At 36.6% G+C, this 19,987-nt stretch overlaps 1 pseudogene; it reads left to right on the top strand.

Moving 5' to 3' along the window:
• The first annotated feature begins 17,265 nt into the window (after positions 1-17,265).
• Positions 17,266-18,494, top strand: LOC149160333 (uncharacterized; annotated as a pseudogene).
• The last annotated feature ends 1,493 nt before the right edge of the window (positions 18,495-19,987 follow it).

Here is a 19,987-nt window from a genome sequence, read left to right as displayed (position 1 = left end):
CATACTTAAGAAACTATTAGATTAATAACTTTCTCCTTTCTGATCCTCCAGATCACTTCAAAGTGCAAGAGGAGAGCATACTTAGATAGGTTATTAACTTCTTTTCTTGAAGTTGTTGTTTTTTTTTTTATATTTTTTTCTTCTAAGAATATGGCTACTTAATTTCACTTCCCCGGCAACGGCGCCAAAATGTTTAGTCAATTTAGTGTTATCTAAATTGCTAGTATTTATTATCAACCCGGGGCTCGTAAGCTGATGAAGTGAAGGTGTACTATATGTACTTAAGTATCCTCTTAGAGTTTTTCTTATCGTTGGGGGTGTTGTTGCTGTTTAATTATGTTCCTAAATGGAATGAGAATTTATAAACAAGTGAGTGATGGTGTGTGTGTAGAGTGAATTCTAAATGAGTGGAAGTGTGTGTTGAGTGATTTCTAACTATTTGCTTGAAAGGAAATGCTTGGAATGAATAAATGAAATTGAAATGACTTGAAATAAACTTTGAAAGCAAATGACCACTACCAATGGCACTAGACACCGTTCAAGTTGCTGCTAATAAAAGGAAAAAGAGTCACTTTTAAAACCCAAGAATGAATATTATCTCTCTCTAACTCAATGCCTCAAAGCACATGTACTGTGTAAAGCACGGAAAGAAAGTAGCTTAAGTGGAATTATAAAAGTGAGAAAAATATGCTTGAAAGACTAATGATAATAATTTGCTATTTCTAATACTCTACTTCAGCCATATGTACTATGGGAAGCATGATTAGAAAGTAGTGAGGAAATAGTCTAGGAAACACTTTAAAATCAAAACTTTTACTTTAAAGACTAGTGGTAATGATTTACTCTTTCTAACTCAATACTTCAAAGCACATGTACTGTGTAAAGTAAGGAAAGAAAGTAGCTTAAGAACAGTCCAAAAAGCACCCAAACAAGCTGCAAGTTAGTGATATTTTGATCTTAAAAGATAGTAGTTTATGATGAAGATCATTCATGTATGTTAACAGCTCTTTGAGAAATAAGATTAAAAACTAACTATAAAGACAAAGGCAGCACTTGAATTGTCAACTTCAAATACCATTAGCTGTAAAGCAAACACAACACATATAAAAATAAATCCCGGGCTAAAAGAAACCTGCAAAGAAATAACACTGATCAGCTGAAAATAAAGGAAAACAAGTAAATAAAACTATACATGCTTAAGGAAACAAATGAGAAAATAATGAAATGCTGCACATGAAATACTTTACAAAGGCTGAGATGAGCAGGGGCCCTCTGTTCATTCAGCCACAGGAGAACTCAAAGATCTGGAAACTTCAAAACAGTGCTATATTGATTTCTCCATTTGCAAAAAGTTTACAAAACAGAGTGCTGGAATAGCACTAGAAAACAGAGTTCACAAACGCTTCTAAATTCAACACGAGTGCAGCAAAATACAACTAATCAAAAGTTCTTTGAGCGTACGCAGACGCATCAATTTATAGGAGCTTCTAAGTTATCCTACGCGTACAACTAGTTAACAGAAAAACAATAAAACAATATGCGTATTAATGGTCCTTGGACACATCACGGTTGCGTGGACGAGTTCAGTGGTTCTTGTCGACATGGATAATAAATCCCCTGTTGGATTGCGTCCTCTGCCACCCGTAGATCATAGACAGATCACCATTTAAGGTGCCGTGACCAAACAGCTCTCAAACACCGTTTAAACCACCTTGAGTTGACCGTGGCTAAACCAGCTTTGACCATGGGTGAAAGTGACGTGGATGGCTGGAACAAAGGGACAGGAACCTCGAGCACACTGATACCTGAGTGCCCATGTGGCCCGTCTAGCAAACTGACACGTGGATCATAGTGTTTAACAAAAAGGCTGCAGGATCTTCAGATAGCTGCGGGATCATCAGATAGCTGCGGGATTCCTGCAAGTAAGTCAAAAACTAAACAAATAGTCATCCATTAGCAAAACTTGCTTGATCATGCTTATTGACACTGAATGTAATGATCTGAGAGGTTTTATGGTGAAAATGAGGCAAAAGTGAAGGAAAGATAAGGAAAAGTGGAGGAAAATGGTAGACAAATGGGTGTAAAATAGAGGTTCTACACCAAGTTAAAAATAATTAATATTATTTTTGTATTAATGGAGAAAATGGTTACATTGTTGTAACGTTCTCCCTAGTTTAGGATTAGTTCCTAAAGTTTAGGGGTTTGGGTGCAACTTCCTATTTCCTAGTATTGTATTTATTGATATAATCTTTCATTGATGATATATAGAGTGTACGAGAGTGATCTCTCTGTTTTTGGTGAGTGTAGTCTCCAGGTGCAGGCCACACCTGAGAGATACATCTCTTTCTTTTCAATTATGTTCACATTTTATCTTGGTCTCAGAGCTCAGATTAGGTGAGCCTGACTTTTTGTCACCTGTGAGGCTGAAGTGCCTGTAGTAGCTAGCTTGCCTGTGTGGCGGAATTGCCTGTGTGGCTAGAATAGCCTATGTGGCTTGAAGTGCCTTTGTGGCTGTGTGTACATGAGAGCTCTGTGCTCAATTGAGCAGGTGGACTGCAGAACACCTGGCTCGGACTCGATTTTTTTTTTTTTTTTTTTTTTTTTTTTTTTTTTAATTCTGAGTAGAAAGGTCGATTAGCGCGGATTTTGCACTGACAGTCGCACCAGAAAGAGAATTAGCGCAGATTTTATGGGATAAATCGCGCCAAAAAGCCCGATTAGCGCGGGATTTTACTGGGAAAGTCGCGCCAATTAAAATACTCTAAGCGATTTTCAATTAGCGCGGATTTTTCGCTCGGGGTAGCGCCAAGGGGATCTGCGAATAGCATGAACTTCGTTTGGCGGTTTGCAAACAGTGCAGATCGGCGGAGTTGCAGATCCGTCCGGGAGAGACAGATCGGGAAAGCGCCAGAGGAGATCTGCGGGAAACCTCGACTTCGTTTGGTGATCTGCAGGGAGAGCAGGATCGGCGAAGTGGCAGATCAATCCGGGAGAGGTGGATTGGATCAATTGTGATCAGATCATTGTTTCGGTTGTGTTGAAAACGCCAAATTTACTCATTGGAGCGGGAGTGCCAGACACTGTAGATCAGTGGCAGAGGTGACAGATCCATCTGACAGGTATTGTTTTTGTTGTTGTTAAGTAGATTCACAATGAGTAATACGATGGAATCTTACCTTAACGAATTTGGTAAACTCAACGGATCTAACTTCACGAATTGGAAGTTTAAGATCCAGACCCTGCTCGAAGGTGCGAATGCTTGGGCCATAGTGACAGGCGATGAGCAGAAGCCGACTGCAACCACACAGAAGGAAGACTGGGAAAAACGAGAAAACAAGGCCAAAGTCCTATTGAAGATGTCTGTGAAAGACAATGTCATTGCACACATCAGAGACTGTAAAACGTCCGCAGAGATTTGGACGAAAATCAAAAGTCTGTATGAGACCCAGAATACAAACAGAGTTTTGGCTCTGAAAAGCAAGCTATTTTCAATGAGGATGGACAAAAGGGAGTCTGCTACTACATTTTTCGCGCGAATTAAGGATGTTAAAGACAGATTGGGGGCCATTGGAGTGGCGGTGGCTGATGAAGATCTTGTTGCAATTACAATGAATGGGATGCGTGATGATTTCCAAACCTTCATCACTGGAGTCTCAGCAAGGGAGAAAACACCCACGTTTGATGATCTCACTGCGATCTTGCAGCAAGAGGAAGAGCGACGGCAGAACCTGAATCTGAACCCCCAAAGTGACGATCTTGCGCTGGTGGAAAAACGACGACTATCTAAAGGGAAGCAGTCACAACAAAAATCAGTCCAGAAAGGAGGAAAAACACATAAACATCACTGTCATAAAGGTATGCTTGCAAATCATTCTGAAAAGAAATGCTTTTATTGTGGAAAGAAGGGTCATATACAGAGAGATTGTTATTATAAGAAGCAGGCTGATGAGGCAAGGAGGAAACAGGTAAATGCAAAGCACAGAGGATACTTTGTTGAAGAAGAAGACTTCAGTCATGAATTTGGACTATTCACAGTCAACTGTGCCCTTTCAGCATCTAATGAAGATGACATCTGGTATGTCGATTCTGGAGCATCCTCTCACATGACAGGTAATAAGGAATTTTTTGATAGTCTTGAAGAAATTATAAATGAATCAAAAATATATCTAGGGGATGATAATGGATATCATATTAAAGGTCATGGGGTGATTTCAGTTAAGTTACCAAATGGAAAAATTAGTCACCTTTCAAATGTTTTATATGTACCTGGAATAAAGAAAAACCTGATATCCGTATCCATGATGGCTGATCAAGATATGCATGTCGAATTCTTCAAGACTCTCTCTGTGATAAAGGATTGCAGGAATGAAATTGTTGCAACAGGCATGCGAGTTGGAAGCCTATACGGACTGGATGCAAAAAGTATATCAAAGCAAGCCATGGTTGCAGGAGAGTCGATAGCTGAACAACTCTGGCATCATAGGTTTGGTCATCTGAATCTGCAGGATCTCATGTTGTTACAAAAGAAAGGTATGGTCGAAGGTCTCCCCATCTTTCGTAACATTCAGTTAAACTGTGATGGTTGTGCCTTAGGAAAGATGCACAGAGAAGAGTTCCCTGTGCATGATAGGAGGAGGCAAACAGAAATCTTAGAGCTAGTGCACACCGATGTATGTGGTCCCATGCAGACAAGGTTGCTAGGGGGAGCATACTATTTTTTGTTGTTTACTGATGACTGCACTAGGTATTCATGGGTTTATTTTTTAAACAAGAAAAGTCAGACTTTCCAATGTTTTATAGATTTCAAAACCCTGGTGGAAAAACAGTTTGGAAAAAGTATTAAAATTCTCCGATCTGATCAAGGAGGAGAATACAAATTAAAGGAGTTCATGAAATTCTTCAAATCTCATGGGATTGTTCAGCAGTATACAGTGCCACACACACCACAGCAGAATGGAGTTGTAGAGCGCAAAAACAGAACCTTGGTGGAGTGCGCAAGGAGCATGTTACAAGGTAAGGGTCTATCTAATACTTTTTGGGCAGAAGCGATAAATACTGCTGTATATTTGAAAAATAGAAGTCCTACTAGGTTTCTTGGCTTCAAAACCCCTTTTGAAGCCTTATATGGATTTAAACCAGCAGTAAACCATTTAAGAGTATTTGGGTCAAAAGCATTTGCCCATATACCCAAAGCTGATAGAAAGAAACTTGACCCTAAGGCAGTGAAATGCATCTTTGTTGGTTATGGCACAGAATTTAAAGCATACAAATTGTTCAATCCTGAGTCTCGTAAGACATTTGCAAGTAGAGATGTAGTCTTTCATGAACAGGTACAGGAAAGGAAAGCTGATGTTGGAGATGATTGGCACATTCCATTGCTGTTGGAGGAAAGCAGTGAGGATGAAAGGGAGCAGGAACAGGAGCAGAAAGAAGAGAATGAAGAAGAACAGCAAGAAGGTGAAAAAGCAGGCTCAGTTATTGCAGAGGAAACAAATTTGAGGTAAGTCCCCTACCAAGGAGGTCAGGTAGGAAGACTCAATTACCATTGAAATTGAGAAACTATGCTTTGATGTCAAAGGTTTTGAACATTGTAGAACCCTCTAATTACAAAGAAGCTAGTCAATTTAAGGAATGGAGAGCTGCAATGAATGAAGAAATGGAATCAATTCTTAGAAATGATACTTGGGATTTAGTTGAGCTGCCTAAGAATAAAACACCCATAGGATGCAAATGGCTGTTTAAACCAAAAATGAATGCAAACGGAAGTATAGATAAGTTAAAAGCTAGGTTGGTTGCAAAAGGATATTCACAGCAGGAAGGTATAGATTTTGATGATACTTTTGCACCTGTAGCAAAGCTAAATACAATCAGAATGCTTATTGCTTTAGCTACTAAATATAATTGGGAATTACACCAGCTTGATGTTAAATCTGCATTTTTAAATGGTGATTTAAAAGAGGAAATTTACTTAGTACAGCCAGAAGGATATGTAAAGCAGGGGCAGGAACAGCTTGTTTGTAGGTTGAAAAAGGCTTTATATGGTTTAAAGCAAGCTCCCAGGTCTTGGTATGAAAAGGTTGATTCTTTCTTTATAGAGCATGGTTTCCATAGAAGCTTAAATGACCCAAATTTGTATACCAAGTACAATAATCAGGGGCAGATTATTTTGATTTCTTTATATGTGGATGACATGATTATAACAGGAAATGCAGATGATTTAATCAAAGGAATCAAAAGGTTGATGGCACAAGTTTTTGAGATGAAGGATCTCGGAAGCATTCACTACTGTCTGGGATTAGAAGTATTCAGAGATACTGGGCAAACTTTTCTTACCCAAGGGAAGTATGCTAGAAATCTGTTGGAAAAGTTTGGTATGGATCAGTGTAGATCAGCAGCGACACCTTTGCAGCAAAATCTGAAATTGAGCAGTGACGATGGCACTAAGGAGGTTGATGCCACTATGTACAGACTGCTGGTTGGCAGCCTGATATATCTTACAACAACCAGACCTGACTTGGCATACTCTGTTAGTGTGTTGAGCCAATTTATGTCGAAACCGCTTGAAAGTCATTAGATAGCAGCAAAGAGCGTGTTGAGGTTATGCATTCAACATAGGTTCCGGGGTCATAGCTTGGAGCAGCAAGAAGCAGAGTACTGTAGCCTTGTCTTCATGTGAAGCTGAGTATCAAGCACTGTGTGCAGCAACGTGTGAAGCGATCTGGTTGAGAAGGCTTCTCAAAGATGCAGGAAAAGAACAGAAGAATCCCACTTCCATCAAAAGCGACAACCAGAGCACCATTAAATTAGCATACAATCCAGTGTTTCACAAAAACACCAAACATATAGACACTCAGTTCCATTTTGTTAGAGAGAAAATACAGTCTAAAGAAATTGCTATTGTATATTGTAAAACTTGTGACAATGTGGCTGATATTTTCACAAAGCCTCTTGCACGAGTGAAATTTCAATTGTTTAGAAAGATGCTAGGAGTCCAAGAGAACCCTTTCTCCATTAAGGGGGGGAGTTAAAAATAATTAATATTATTTTTGTATTAATGGAGAAAATGGTTACATTGTTGTAACGTTCTCCCTAGTTTAGGATTAGTTCCTAAAGTTTAGGGGTTTGGGTGCAACTTCCTATTTCCTAGTATTGTATTTATTGATGTAAACTTTCATTGATGATATATAGAGTGTACGAGAGTGATCTCTCTGTTTTTGGTGAGTGTAGTCTCCAGGTGTAGGCCACACCTGAGAGCTACATCTCTTTCTTTTCAATTCTGTTCACATTTTATCTTACCATCGAGCGGAAGGAACCACGTAAGGGCACAGAGGAGCAGAGCGAAACCAGCAGCAACACTAACCCAAGTTACAACCAAAACCCATGCCATGGAACCATAACACGGTGACCAAGACAACCTCGAAAAGGTGGCGGAGTTAATGCTCCATTAAAACCTCACCAAAAACCCCAGTTGCATACGAGTGCAGGAAGCGATCACGTGGGCCAATTGCCACGAAGGCACCCACCTCAACTTTTGGGGTGAGTCATCATGGTGGTATTGTTCTTATGGGAAATAATGTTTCATGTAACATTGTACATCTTGAAAACATTAAATATTAATTTTTTTTATGATATTATGAGGGTATTGAAAAAAGTTAGACATGTTTGTGAAATAAAGAAGAATTTAATTTCTTGGGAGTTTTGGATTCTATAGGTTACAAATGGACTAGTCAAAGTGGAGCTCCTCATGTGTCCAATGGTTCTTTGGTGGTTCTGAAGGCTAGAAAGATTGAAAACCTTTACAAGATGGAAGGGAGTACTCAAATCAATGAAGTAGTGACAGTATCTAAGGATTTGAGCGAATATACTTATTTATACCATCAATGACTAGGTCATATGAGTGATGAACATATAGAGTTATTGATAAATTGAAAATTTCATTCAAAATTAAAACTTTTGAATTTGAATTTATGCAAACATTGTATTTTGGAAAGAAATGTAAATAGAATTTTAAAGAAGGAAGTCACACAAGCAAAGTTGCTCTAGGTTATATCCATTTAGATTTTTTGGTGGCATTCCATATAGTTTCCTTTGGAGGATCATCATATTCTATAACATTTATAAACGATTTATTTAGAAAGGTGTGAGTCTATTTCTTGGAAAGAAAATTTGATGTGTTTAATATATTCAAACAATTTAGAGTTATTGTAGAAAATAAAACTAGAAAGACAATCAAATGTTTAAGAGATAATGGAAGTGAGTTCACATCTTTTGAATTTGAAAATATTGCAAAGAAGTTGGGATTGAAAATCATAAACCTATTGTATATGTTCCCCAACATAATGGCATGGTAAAATATAAGTTCTTGACTTTTTGTAGAAACATAAGAAACATGCTCATCAATTCCAAACTGTGACAAAAGTTGTGGTTAGAAGAAATCACTAATCCCTGTTATATAGTAAAAAAATCACCATTAGTTGCAATAGATTGTAAACTTCACAATGATGTATGGACAAGCCATCCTTGTGATTATTCAAATTTAAAGGATTTTGGTTGTGAAGATTATGCTCTCATTCATAGAAACCAACATTCTAAGTTAGTCCCTAGATTATGAAATATGTCTTTGTTGGTTATGATGATGTAATTAATGGATATAGATTATGGGATCCTACTTCTCACAAAATCATCATTAGAAAATATGTAGTATTTGATGAATCCCCCTCATTAAATTAGATATTGGAAAAGGTGATTTGAAACATGAACAAGTGCCATTAAATCAACAACATCAGTTAAGGACTCTACCATCTACAAAAACTAGGAAACAAAAAGAAGTTTTTGATTTAAAAGAATAAGTAAATGCATAAGATAGGAAAATGTGGAAATTCCTTAATCTTCGTACTTGTAGTTTAAATATTAGACTTTTTTAATCTTTTCTAATTGTTTTCTTTATTTATTTTGCCCTAGAAAAAATACTAGAATTGCCTAATTTAGGTGAATTGGAGATTTTTCAAGACAATAGAACCATCTAAATATTAAAAACAACAGTTTGAACAATAATAAATTGCAATTTTACCAAAATTATATTATTGGATTTCAACAATTACACTGTAGATTCCTTTAACAACAATAAATAGAAATTTTACCAAAACAATATTATTGGATTTCAACAATTGCCTTATAAGATTCAAGTGATAATTGTTCAAAAAAACATTAATTAATGTTTAGAGTTGTCCATACTCCTTAAATCCACAAGTTTTATGCATTGTTCCAACATAGTACTATCTCTTATCTCTTAGCTTAGTACGATATAATTACAATTCATTTGTATCACAATTTTATTTGATTTCAAAATCACAGAAAATTAAGTAGGATCTAATTGTAATTCACTTTCATCACAATTTTATTTGATTCAAGATTTCAAAACATCTTCTCATATCTACATTGGTTTGTTTCCCTATTTCTGTAATGCTTTAAATGTATTTTTATGCTTTAAAGTTCATGTATCCACAATGCTCAATGAAATTACAACAATAATCTGAGTCAAAGTAATACATAAAATATATTTTTTAATATTGTATTTAAGAACAACAAATTCACTTACGCAGTTGTGCCCGTATTTGTTGGGACTCAGGACACCACATATCTCCACAATGGTATGATATTGTCCACTTTGGGCCTAAGCCCTTATGGGTTTGTTTTTGGGCTTTACCCCAAAAGGCCTCATTACCAATGAAGATATTTGTTCATCCTTATATACCCATGATCCTTCCCACTTCTACCACTTCTAATAAATGTCGGACTTTGTTTGTATACCCAACAATCCTCCCCTCGAACAAAGGACCATCGAGCCTCCCCTCAAACCATCCGCAGGATTCTCCCCTCTCTACCAACCAGGATTCTCCGCTCCAATGCGTTGGAAGCACACGCCTTACATGGTAGCACCACCTGTCTCGAGAGCTTGCTCCATCCCAAGTCAACTCCTCTTCACCGTGTTGGTAGACAAGACACGTCCATGAAGAATCCGGAGCACACCGCCTGTTTAACCGAGCTCATCCACAGGCTTACGGGGGATACCATCTTTGTTCGGCATTCCGAGGATTCATCCATTTGAGTAACCTCGAACTTGGCTCTGATACCACTTGTTGGGACTCAGGACACCACATATCTCCACAATGGTATGATATTGTCCACTTTGGGCCTAAGCCCTTATGGGTTTGTTTTTGGGCTTTACCCCAAAAGGCCTCATTACCAATGAAGATATTTGTTCATCCTTATATACCCATGATCCTTCCCACTTCTACCACTTCTAATAAATGTGGGACTTTGTTTGTATCCTCTACATGACATTCGATATATTCATGTCATTACCGTTACATAACTAAAAAATTATTCGTTACAAAGAAAACTGTTTAACTACATTTGTTTAACCAAGTTCGTTGTCAAACTAACAGTATTTATTTGAAACGAACATCAGTCAGAATAAGCATAAGAAAGATCATAAGCATATTAAAAAACCAACACCAAATTTAAATTCCACAAAGAGGTAATTGATCCAAATGACAAAAGACACTCGTTGTTCAAATGTGGTATAAATGTCTCACATACCCACTTGAGAATACAATGAAATCCCTTGCGACAGGAATTGTAGGTATGCTTCTTTTGAATGGAAGAATAAATTGTGCCCAAATAATTTACAGTGTATAATATCACAAACAAAGCTTCACCTTCAACTTCAATTTTCCAAGATAGTGTGAAGACCAGCGAACATAGCACATTTCCTTCGATTACATTGGAATATCTATTGGAGGCATAATATGGGCATGAAGATCAAAATACATACAATAGTGATAAACCTTGGACAGATAACTAAGAATAGACCTGTCAAAACAAGTGGCATTCACACTTTTCTATTCTTCTAATTATCTGATTTTCCTTTGAAGATTTAACAACGATTTCTGTGACATCTTCGGAAACACAATTCCAGGATTTCGAAGATGATTTTCGAGCAATAACCCTTCTCTTATCCTCCGTAAAAGCCCTCTCCTACGTCTCAGTGGAGCATCTGAAATTCGATAGTTATGGATATATCTAATAAGAGAAATTGATAATCTTTTAGTCCAATTCTAATGTAGTATATTTTAAGAAGTTCAAATTTGAGATATCACACAACTAATTCTGAACTTGAAACAATTCTGATAACTGTTAAGAGAAGAGAAGGTCTAGTCTGCATCAGGGCGATGGTTATGCAATAAAGGCTAAACCTATAAATAAAGGTTAACTGAAGCATTTTCAATGTATATTCAACATTGGTGGTAAGTTTTCATATCTTTTGATTTCGATTTAGAGTGCTCAAACATACTCCAGGCTTATTTGACCTCAACATTCGTATAGATTTATGCACGCTTCCACATTGGTTTGGGAAATGAAAATTATCTCTCAGGTTTAATGTTCTCTGTGATTCATTTGGGTAATGGAAAGTATTTCTCAAGTGTTATTTTACTGGGTTTAAAGGTTAAGAAATGTGTGTGTTTAAATTATCAAATTTAGTAAGAAAATTTTGTTGTAATTTATAAATTATCTAATAGTTGTAAAAAGGTTCTAAAGGTTCTATTAGCTGTAAGAAGAGATATGAGAGAAGAAAGATAAAAAGAGATAGGACATAATGATATATGGGAGAAGAAAGATAAGATGAGAAAGGAGATAAAGAAGAAGTATGATTTGTATACATCAAAAGACCAAATAACTATATATCTATATTTGAAATAACTACATATTTATATTTAAGAAGAGATATAGGAGAAGAAAGCTAAGAAGTGATAGGACATAAAGAAGTATGATATGTATACCTCAATAGACCAAATAGCTGTATATCTTCTATATATGGGCACTAAGGAACTAAATAATTGGATCAATAGTTTCTATTAAAGACGACCAAATAACGATGGCAACACTTAGTCATTAAATGGAAGGATCAATAGTGTCTTCACACAAATTAGTGTCATTTTAGTAGTTAAATAGCAGGATCAACAGTGTCTTCACAAAAAATAGTACCATTTGGATCGGGATAGGGTGGAGTGATTTCTTGTGAGTATCAGAAGTCACGATTGCATAAATAATAAGATGAAGGATTATCAGGAACATGAGGCACTGTTGCAATAATAATACAAGGAATGTCTGTGAGGATTGATAAGGATATGATTATCTAAATTGTAATGGAAATGACAATTAGGATTAGCATGAATTGCTATGAAAATAATAAGAAAAATTTCGATGACGATAGGGGAATGATAATAATTTCAATGAGTATGGGGAATGAGAGTGAGAACATGGAAGGAATTTGTAATTTACATGTTTGAGCTCTGAATTATGAGGATGGGGAATGAGGGTGATGTTTAATCAGACGGAATTTGGAATTTTAAACAATTTTTCTCTGAATATATGCCTTTAAGTCCCAAGACTTAGAGATAGCCGGCTCAAAATAAAAACCAAAATCAATTGTGATGAGAAAATGACAAAGGGACATTGTAAGTCTATGCAGAGACCGTTGCATAAAGAATCAAGACTGATAGCCAGTGATGCCTATCAGGATCTACAGGGTCACTGTGAACACTGAAAACATAAGAGGAACGCCCATTAAGTCCAGCAGGCATAACAACAATAGGAATTCCTATAAGCCTTAGCGAGCACCATTGCAGAAGAGGAATGGTAGTATACAGACAGTAGGTTTGCTACTAACCTACTTACCATAAATGACTTTAATTGGACTGCTTGCAGTGGGTGATGGATTCTTGGATAACACTTTGTACCTCCATCAATGTGTTTTCACTGCGGTAGTAGTTCGGAAGTGGCTACTGCATAACGGAAGGCAATTGTTTCCCCGTACCCAAATTCTTGTAAACCATCTTCAAGATACCAGAAAAATCTAAGAATGACATATGCTTGTCACTTCTCCCTGAAACTTGACATCCGCCATTTTTCACTCCATTTTTTAATCTCGGTTCCTCCACTTCTATGGACCTAATTTTATCATTAGACCTATGTGAAATCTGAACATAAAGAGGCTTGATATTATTCACATACTTCCCAACAATATCCTTTGCTTGCTTCTTGTCTCTATCAAATTTTGACAAATCTGACCTTCTCCATCATCAAAACTCTCCGGCTTCTTTTGAAACACATGATTGTTTCCATCCCTCTTGGAATTCATAAAATTATCTCTAGCGAAAAGAGACATCAACGGTACTTCCTCCACCTTGAATTTCACTGTAAGGAATCTATTCTGCTTTGGCACAGGAGAGCCCATACTAGTACCAATGCATGCATATTCAGCAGAAGGAGACTGCAATTCCATGCCATGGTTAACCAACTTTTTAAATCCAAACAAATATATCTTCAACTTGGTAGCAGTTTTGAGCAACCAGGGAAAGTGAGTCTTGATTCTTACAGGGACATTACTAAAAGAGTGTAGCGACGCATGAATATTCTCAACATCAATATCATACTAAAGAGGTGTGGGAATTAGTTGCAGGGGAAGCAGATGGCGTTGGTAAAACATGTTACTTGCAGGAGAGATCTAGTAATTTGGATTTGCGGAATTTGCACTATAATTAGAGAAATTGAATTCAAATTCATCTTCGCTTTGATTCTCTTCTGGGCTTGAGGTTTGGGTTGTGTTCGTTGGGGAGAAGAGCACTGAGATATCAATTTCAAAATTTTGGGCATCGTCTACATAAGATGGATTCTCATGATCATCAACCTGATTATCATATGAATAAGAACCTTCTGGGATTTCTAGATGGTATTTGTAGATACTAATACAGTTATTCTCCATTCGAATGCAACCTCGTAAATCTATGATATGACGCTACTATAACGCCTACACTTACGAAGAACCTGAGAACTTGAGTACTGATTGAGCATGCTCTTAGCGATTGCATCGATGAATTGTCCAAGATTGTATCATTTTTTAATAGGGACAATCTACGGAATGCATGGCCAATTTTTTTGTATTGAAACGTACTCATCATCATCACGTGGGCACTTCGTTATAAGCGAGGTTTGGGCTGCCATCCACCTTTATATTTCCATGTAAATTTGTGGGGTTCTAGAAGAATGTTTTTCAGCTTTGGATGTAACTCCAGGTTGCTTAATAGATAGCCATGTTGGTAGTTTGCATGGTGCTTGGATTTCAGATATCTAAGCATTCACCGAATCAGTTTTTTTAACCTGAGAAAGTTGTTTAAAGCTAAACCACAATCGTAAAAATTAATTGGTATGCCACTTTTTAGTGTTAGTTTTCCGTTAGGTATGGTGGAATCATTTTTAATCATTTGCAGAAAAGATTAACCCTTTAGATATGACTCTATAGATCATATGCTTGAGATTAGCTTTTCTACACACCAATCATTAGTAAACTAACAAACTTTGGATGTTCACTCTTTTCAATGCAGAGGTAGGTGAGGAAGTGGTTTCGATAGTGAACTAACAAACTTTGGATGTTCACTCTCAATGCAGAGGTAGGTGAGGAGGTGGTTTCGATAGTAGGCACAACAACCTTGACACAAAATTCAATGTAGGTAAACCCTGTCAATAAAAAAAATTGCATAACATCCCAAACCAAGACAAAAGAACGCTTGTTTGGTAAAAATTTCAACTCAAAAATTAGAACCTACGGAAGTAACTCTTTAATGTGATTTTGATGAGTCACGACATCTTCGAAACTCCATTAAAATTATATGGTAATACAATAGTGTTTTTATTAGTCCATTTTCGAAACTCCATTGAAATTATATGCTAATACAATAGTGTTTTTATTAGTCCAATTTTAATAACTTGAAATTTGCTGGAGTAATTTCTATTTGTGATTGGAGAAATATAGTTAGAGGTGGACCATAGGGATGAACAATTATGTGGTTGGTTTACCATTGCATATAAGTATATAAGAGGCAAGTTGTACGCTACATATAATATGGGAGGTTATAATTCAATGATTTCTTTTTTATATGACAAATCATAATCATGGTTGTGTTGGAGTAACTCTTACTTGTGATCTGAGAAATGAAATTAGTCAACCATTGTGGTTTCTTCTTCCTTGTTTTTCTTGTTTGTTATTTTTCAAATATTTTTGTATGTCTGTTTGATCTGAGAAATGAAATTAGTGAACCATTGTGGTTTATTCTTCCTTGTTTTTCTTGTTTGTTATTTTTCAAATATTTTTGTATGTCTGTTTGTTTAAAGCCAACAAAATCAAGGGGAAATATATACACTATTATTATTATATATAAACAATGTATATTGAGTACTAAGTATTGTAGTTTTTTGAAGACTATATATTTTGGAATATTTAATCATTTATGAGTTGGTTTGTATGGTGTTTTAGATTTTATGGCAAGGGACTAAGGATGGAAACTACTTTTCTGGGAATTAATCTATTTCAAAGAAGTGCAAGCTCGCTTAAATTTTCCACAATTTTATGATAACATTTCATTGGTGGATAAATCGTTCTTCTATTTAACAAAAAAGTTGTTGAAAATATTTAATAAAATATAAAATTGAAGTGTTTTTTGGCTACCAAAATAACTGTGAAAGAAAATGAAAAACTTAAAAAAAAAAATGAAAAAAACTCTAATAGAATATAAAGTAGAGTGTTTTTCTATTAGCGGAATAACTATGGGAGAAAAAGAAAACTATATATATTAGAATATAAGGTTAAAGTGCTCTTTGTTAGCAGAATAGGGTTTAATCAGATAGTTCTGATCCTTCACATGTAAAACCTTGTTGTGCATGTAAAATCCGGTTGCATCATTTTGGGATTCGAGTGTTGAGCTCCGAGTTTGAGATTATCCAGGGTAAAAATGAGAAAAATATTCACTTTGCAGAAATTCCACTAATACAACTTCTAAACCAACCATTAAACTAATGTGCGATGCAATCCCCGTTTATTTTTGCTACCCACATTGCCGAGTGTCTACGTCTTGACATTTAAGAATACATATTCCTATATCTGGACTTCTATTTCCAAACTTAATGCTCGCTTTGACAACAAATGGCATACACACTTTTTACAATACCAAGCAAAACCATATTTTGTTTTACCAATGTTTGACTCTGTGTGTATGTGTCAGGAACAAAATTGGTCTTGGTTTTTGGCCAACTTTGTCTAGTATGTGCTATAAAGTAGTATTTGCCCATTACTATACAAAGGAATGTCGACAACCTTAAACGGAGAGGTGGAAAACGACGTTAAATGGAGGGTGAGGAAAACGTTAAACGGATGGGGAGGGTGATTAAATGGAGGGTGGAGGAAAACGTTAAACCGAAGGGAAGGGGAGGGTTATTATGTAAAGTTGACTTTTAAAAATGCCACGTGGAATATATTTACATTATCAGCCTACAAATATCTATGGTTTTATTTCATAAAACATCACAATAAAAAACGCCGTCAACTTAACAAAATTGTTGGCTCACTTTGGAAACAAAATATGTGATAAAAGAACTCAACAATAGAAAGTATATGGGCTTATGCGGTTAAATTTTAAATTCAAAGGTATAATTTTTTTTTTTAAATTAATTATATATTATTATTACTAAGAATTTGTATATTGTAATAATTTTTTTGGGAATAGTCTTACCGAGGAATTGCTCGGTTTCCGTCGGCCACCAGGCAAAATGTCCGGCTTTGACCGTCGGCAATTCCTCCGCCCTTTGCCATCCTCCACGAGCTCCGCCACCCTTTGCCACCTTTCCGCATTAAAGTCCTGATTTGATCGGAGCTGGTCTGACAGAATTCGTGCCGCGGGGAATTAATGCGCGTTTCAATTCGAAATTTTGCAAACTGCATCTTTACCATTCGGAGAATGTACTTGCGCGTTCAAAATTGGCGTAATGAAGGCAACACCTTTACCATTCGGAGAAGCGCAGAGAGTATGCGACACCCAGGGAGGAAAACTGAAAGAGGCGTTTAGGATTCTGCAGGAGGAGGGCATTGGAGGGCAAGGGCTAACCAGCGTGTCATAGGACATTAAATGCCTTATGCAGGCCCCTATGGAGGCCCCTTCACCATGCATGCCCATGGGCTCCCATGCCAACATTCCGGCATCTGTGCATTTCTCCGGGACAGATACCGAGACTCAATTAAACCATGGACAGATAACGATGACGAGCAATATTTCCTATGCTATTGGGTATTCAATGCGGTTTAAGAGTACTATGATGGGGCCAGCAATCGCTTAGAAACTTCACCATACATGCATGGGCATGTAACGGGACAACTCTCGGGCCGGGAAAGGACTCCAGCGTCACCGGAAAATACTGACGCCACATGCAGGACCTCCAATGTCAGACGAAGTGGATGGGCGGGACAAATTGGGCGCGCGCCGAACAGTGGATCGATTTGAAATTTGAATTTCTCTGCATTCATTGTGAAAATTTACAATGTATCTGCTTTTCTCATTCTCGTTCTCATTCTCAGACAGAGGGCACCAGAAAAAGCAAAACGATTCATCTGTAGCTGCTCTATGCCTTGGTCCTCATACTGTTCACATATATTTTTCTTGATATTTATGTGAACCACATGCACATATTTGGCTTTCTTGGCATTGAGTTTTGCATTTCTGCGGCTTGCAAACGCCCAGGCTTAACTGCGCAAGTGTTTAAGCATAATGAATGGGAAGCCATGGCCAAAAACAACAGCGAGTTGTGCGAGACGAGAGAAGGATTCTTGGACAAAGATGAAGATTAGGTTGAGAATCCATGGCGTCAGATGATGTGGATAGGAGGCAGCTGCCTGCCCTCTAAAAGGTCATCTCATTGAGAAGCTCGACGATCGCAACAATTTCCGCAGAGGTTTCGCCCTCCGATTTTCCAACGATGTGGAGGACAAAACGCACATCTTGCCGTGGCTTCTGCCTTCCAAGGCGATCGATCTCCATCGCAGACAGCGACGGGTTCTGCTGGATCTGGGTGCTAATGCATTCAGCACCAGCCTAGCCTGGTTTCTTCGCATGTACCCCTTCGATTTCACCGAGATTCACGCCTTCGAAGTCGATTCCAAGCTCCTGCAAAAGCCGAACCCTCTTGGTTTTGACGAAGAGAGTAACGTGGCACAGACGAATCCCTCCTCCCTCACTGTAAAGGCCACTCCCCAACCTCCGCAGTGGATGGTGGATCGAATCCAGCTGCACTACAGCTTTGTGTCAGACTGAGATGATAAAGCCAGCAATGTCATAAATATAATGAGGTTTATGAAAGAGGAGCTGCAATTGAAAGCGACTGATACAGTGGTTGTAAAGATGGACATCGAGGGAAGCGAGTGGCCGATTCTGAGGCGATGGCTCAGCGATCCAGAGATGCCTCTCATTGTGGACGAGCTCTTTGTGGAGGTTCACTACAATCACCCATCCATGTGGAACTACTAGGTAAGATCACCAGGCAAAATGCGAAAAAAGCTTCTTGCAGATCTCAGATGGCATGGCTTCTACGCCCACTTTTGGCCCTAACTCATTAACCTACCTCACGCCCTCCTTTCATGTTCACCGTTGTTGCTCTCTTTCCACTGACCATCTGCCATCTCTGATCATCAAAAGAAAGGAACAAGACATAATCACATGGAATTTACTGGCCTATTTTATTCTTCGAGGGATCTTATTTAGCTTTCTCTTTCGCTTTTATTTATATTTTTGCAGTTAGACACAGGTTGACAATCATGCTAGAAAAGTGTTGGGCGTTTTGAATTGATAGAGCCAGTCTGCTTTTTATGATACTTTGTAAAGTAGAAAGTATGGGTAAGTTTGATTTAAGAAAAGTTCTGAGTTGATAGTTGAACATCCTTCAAACGGCACTGTAAATTTGGAGTTCACCAAAAATTGTAGCGTTTGGCTTATGGAATCTCTGACCAATTTAAAAGAAATTGTACTTTGATCAGAGATAACAGTTGAACATATTTAAAATAGATTATTATGGATAAGTAGTAAGAGAAACGGTTTAGCTTATGAAGGCTTAAGCAAATTAAAACAAATGGTAATCAATAATAAAAAAGAGAGAGAAATGATGATCATTGTGAAGAAAAGCGTTGCATGTCTTTATGCTTTTGAAGTCGTATATAGATGTTGTATTTGATATGTATTTAATATTAAATTTTAATTATAAAATGGGTTTATAATTTTTATTTTTAATTTATATATTAAGATAAAAGTGGAAGAAGATAAATCAGTTAAAATAAAAATAAGACCAAAAACAATTATGTGAGAGGGTGAAAACAATACAAATTAGATTAAAATATTATAATTATTTAAAAAATAAAATAAAAAATAAGATGTAATATTTAAAAAATAAAAGTGAAATTTTTTTATTATAATTTTTTATTATTAAGTTGTTGATTTTGAATTAAAAGAATAATGAAGAAGAAATAACATCTTATTATTGGTCTTCTACAAAATATTTTTAGTTTAAAATTAAATTAGGAATTTAAACACTAAGCATTTACATGTATAAATTTGAAAATATATTGATTTTGACAAAATGTCATTTTCATTTACATATACAAATTTGAAAATATCTTGGTTTTGACAAAGTGTCATTTTTCTAAGATTCATGAAACTTCCATTGTATAGAGCATCTCATTTAAGGATCATTCCTACCACATAGTTTCTCATTTCCTAAGATGATTCTATAGCATCTTAAGATGACCCTATAACATTTTGAATTTCTTGGTTGAAGAGAAATCCAAATTATTCTTCCAAGATAACTATGATAATACATTCTTCAAGCTATTTGTTAGGATATTTGTGATGATCTTATAAATTGAGTAATTAAGAAATTAGTTTATGGTCCTCGAAAGATTTCAAAAGATTTTTCTTTAGAATTAGGGCTTTAAATGTCACATTTAGGGTTTTTGGATTCTTTAATTAACTCTCAACAAATTAATCTCCAATAAAATTTTATAGAAACCCATATAAAATTCCATTATCTTTTCTTCACCCTCAAGAAATCC

Source organism: Pinus tabuliformis, chromosome 5_2, assembly GCF_031772625.1.
Source record: "Pinus tabuliformis cultivar Carrire ecotype Pingquan chromosome 5_2, CPIR1, whole genome shotgun sequence".
In the NCBI taxonomy this organism is placed as follows: Eukaryota; Viridiplantae; Streptophyta; class Pinopsida; order Pinales; family Pinaceae; genus Pinus; species Pinus tabuliformis.
Note: the sequence above shows the minus strand (reverse complement) of the source record. Positions and strands in the feature narration are given on the sequence as shown.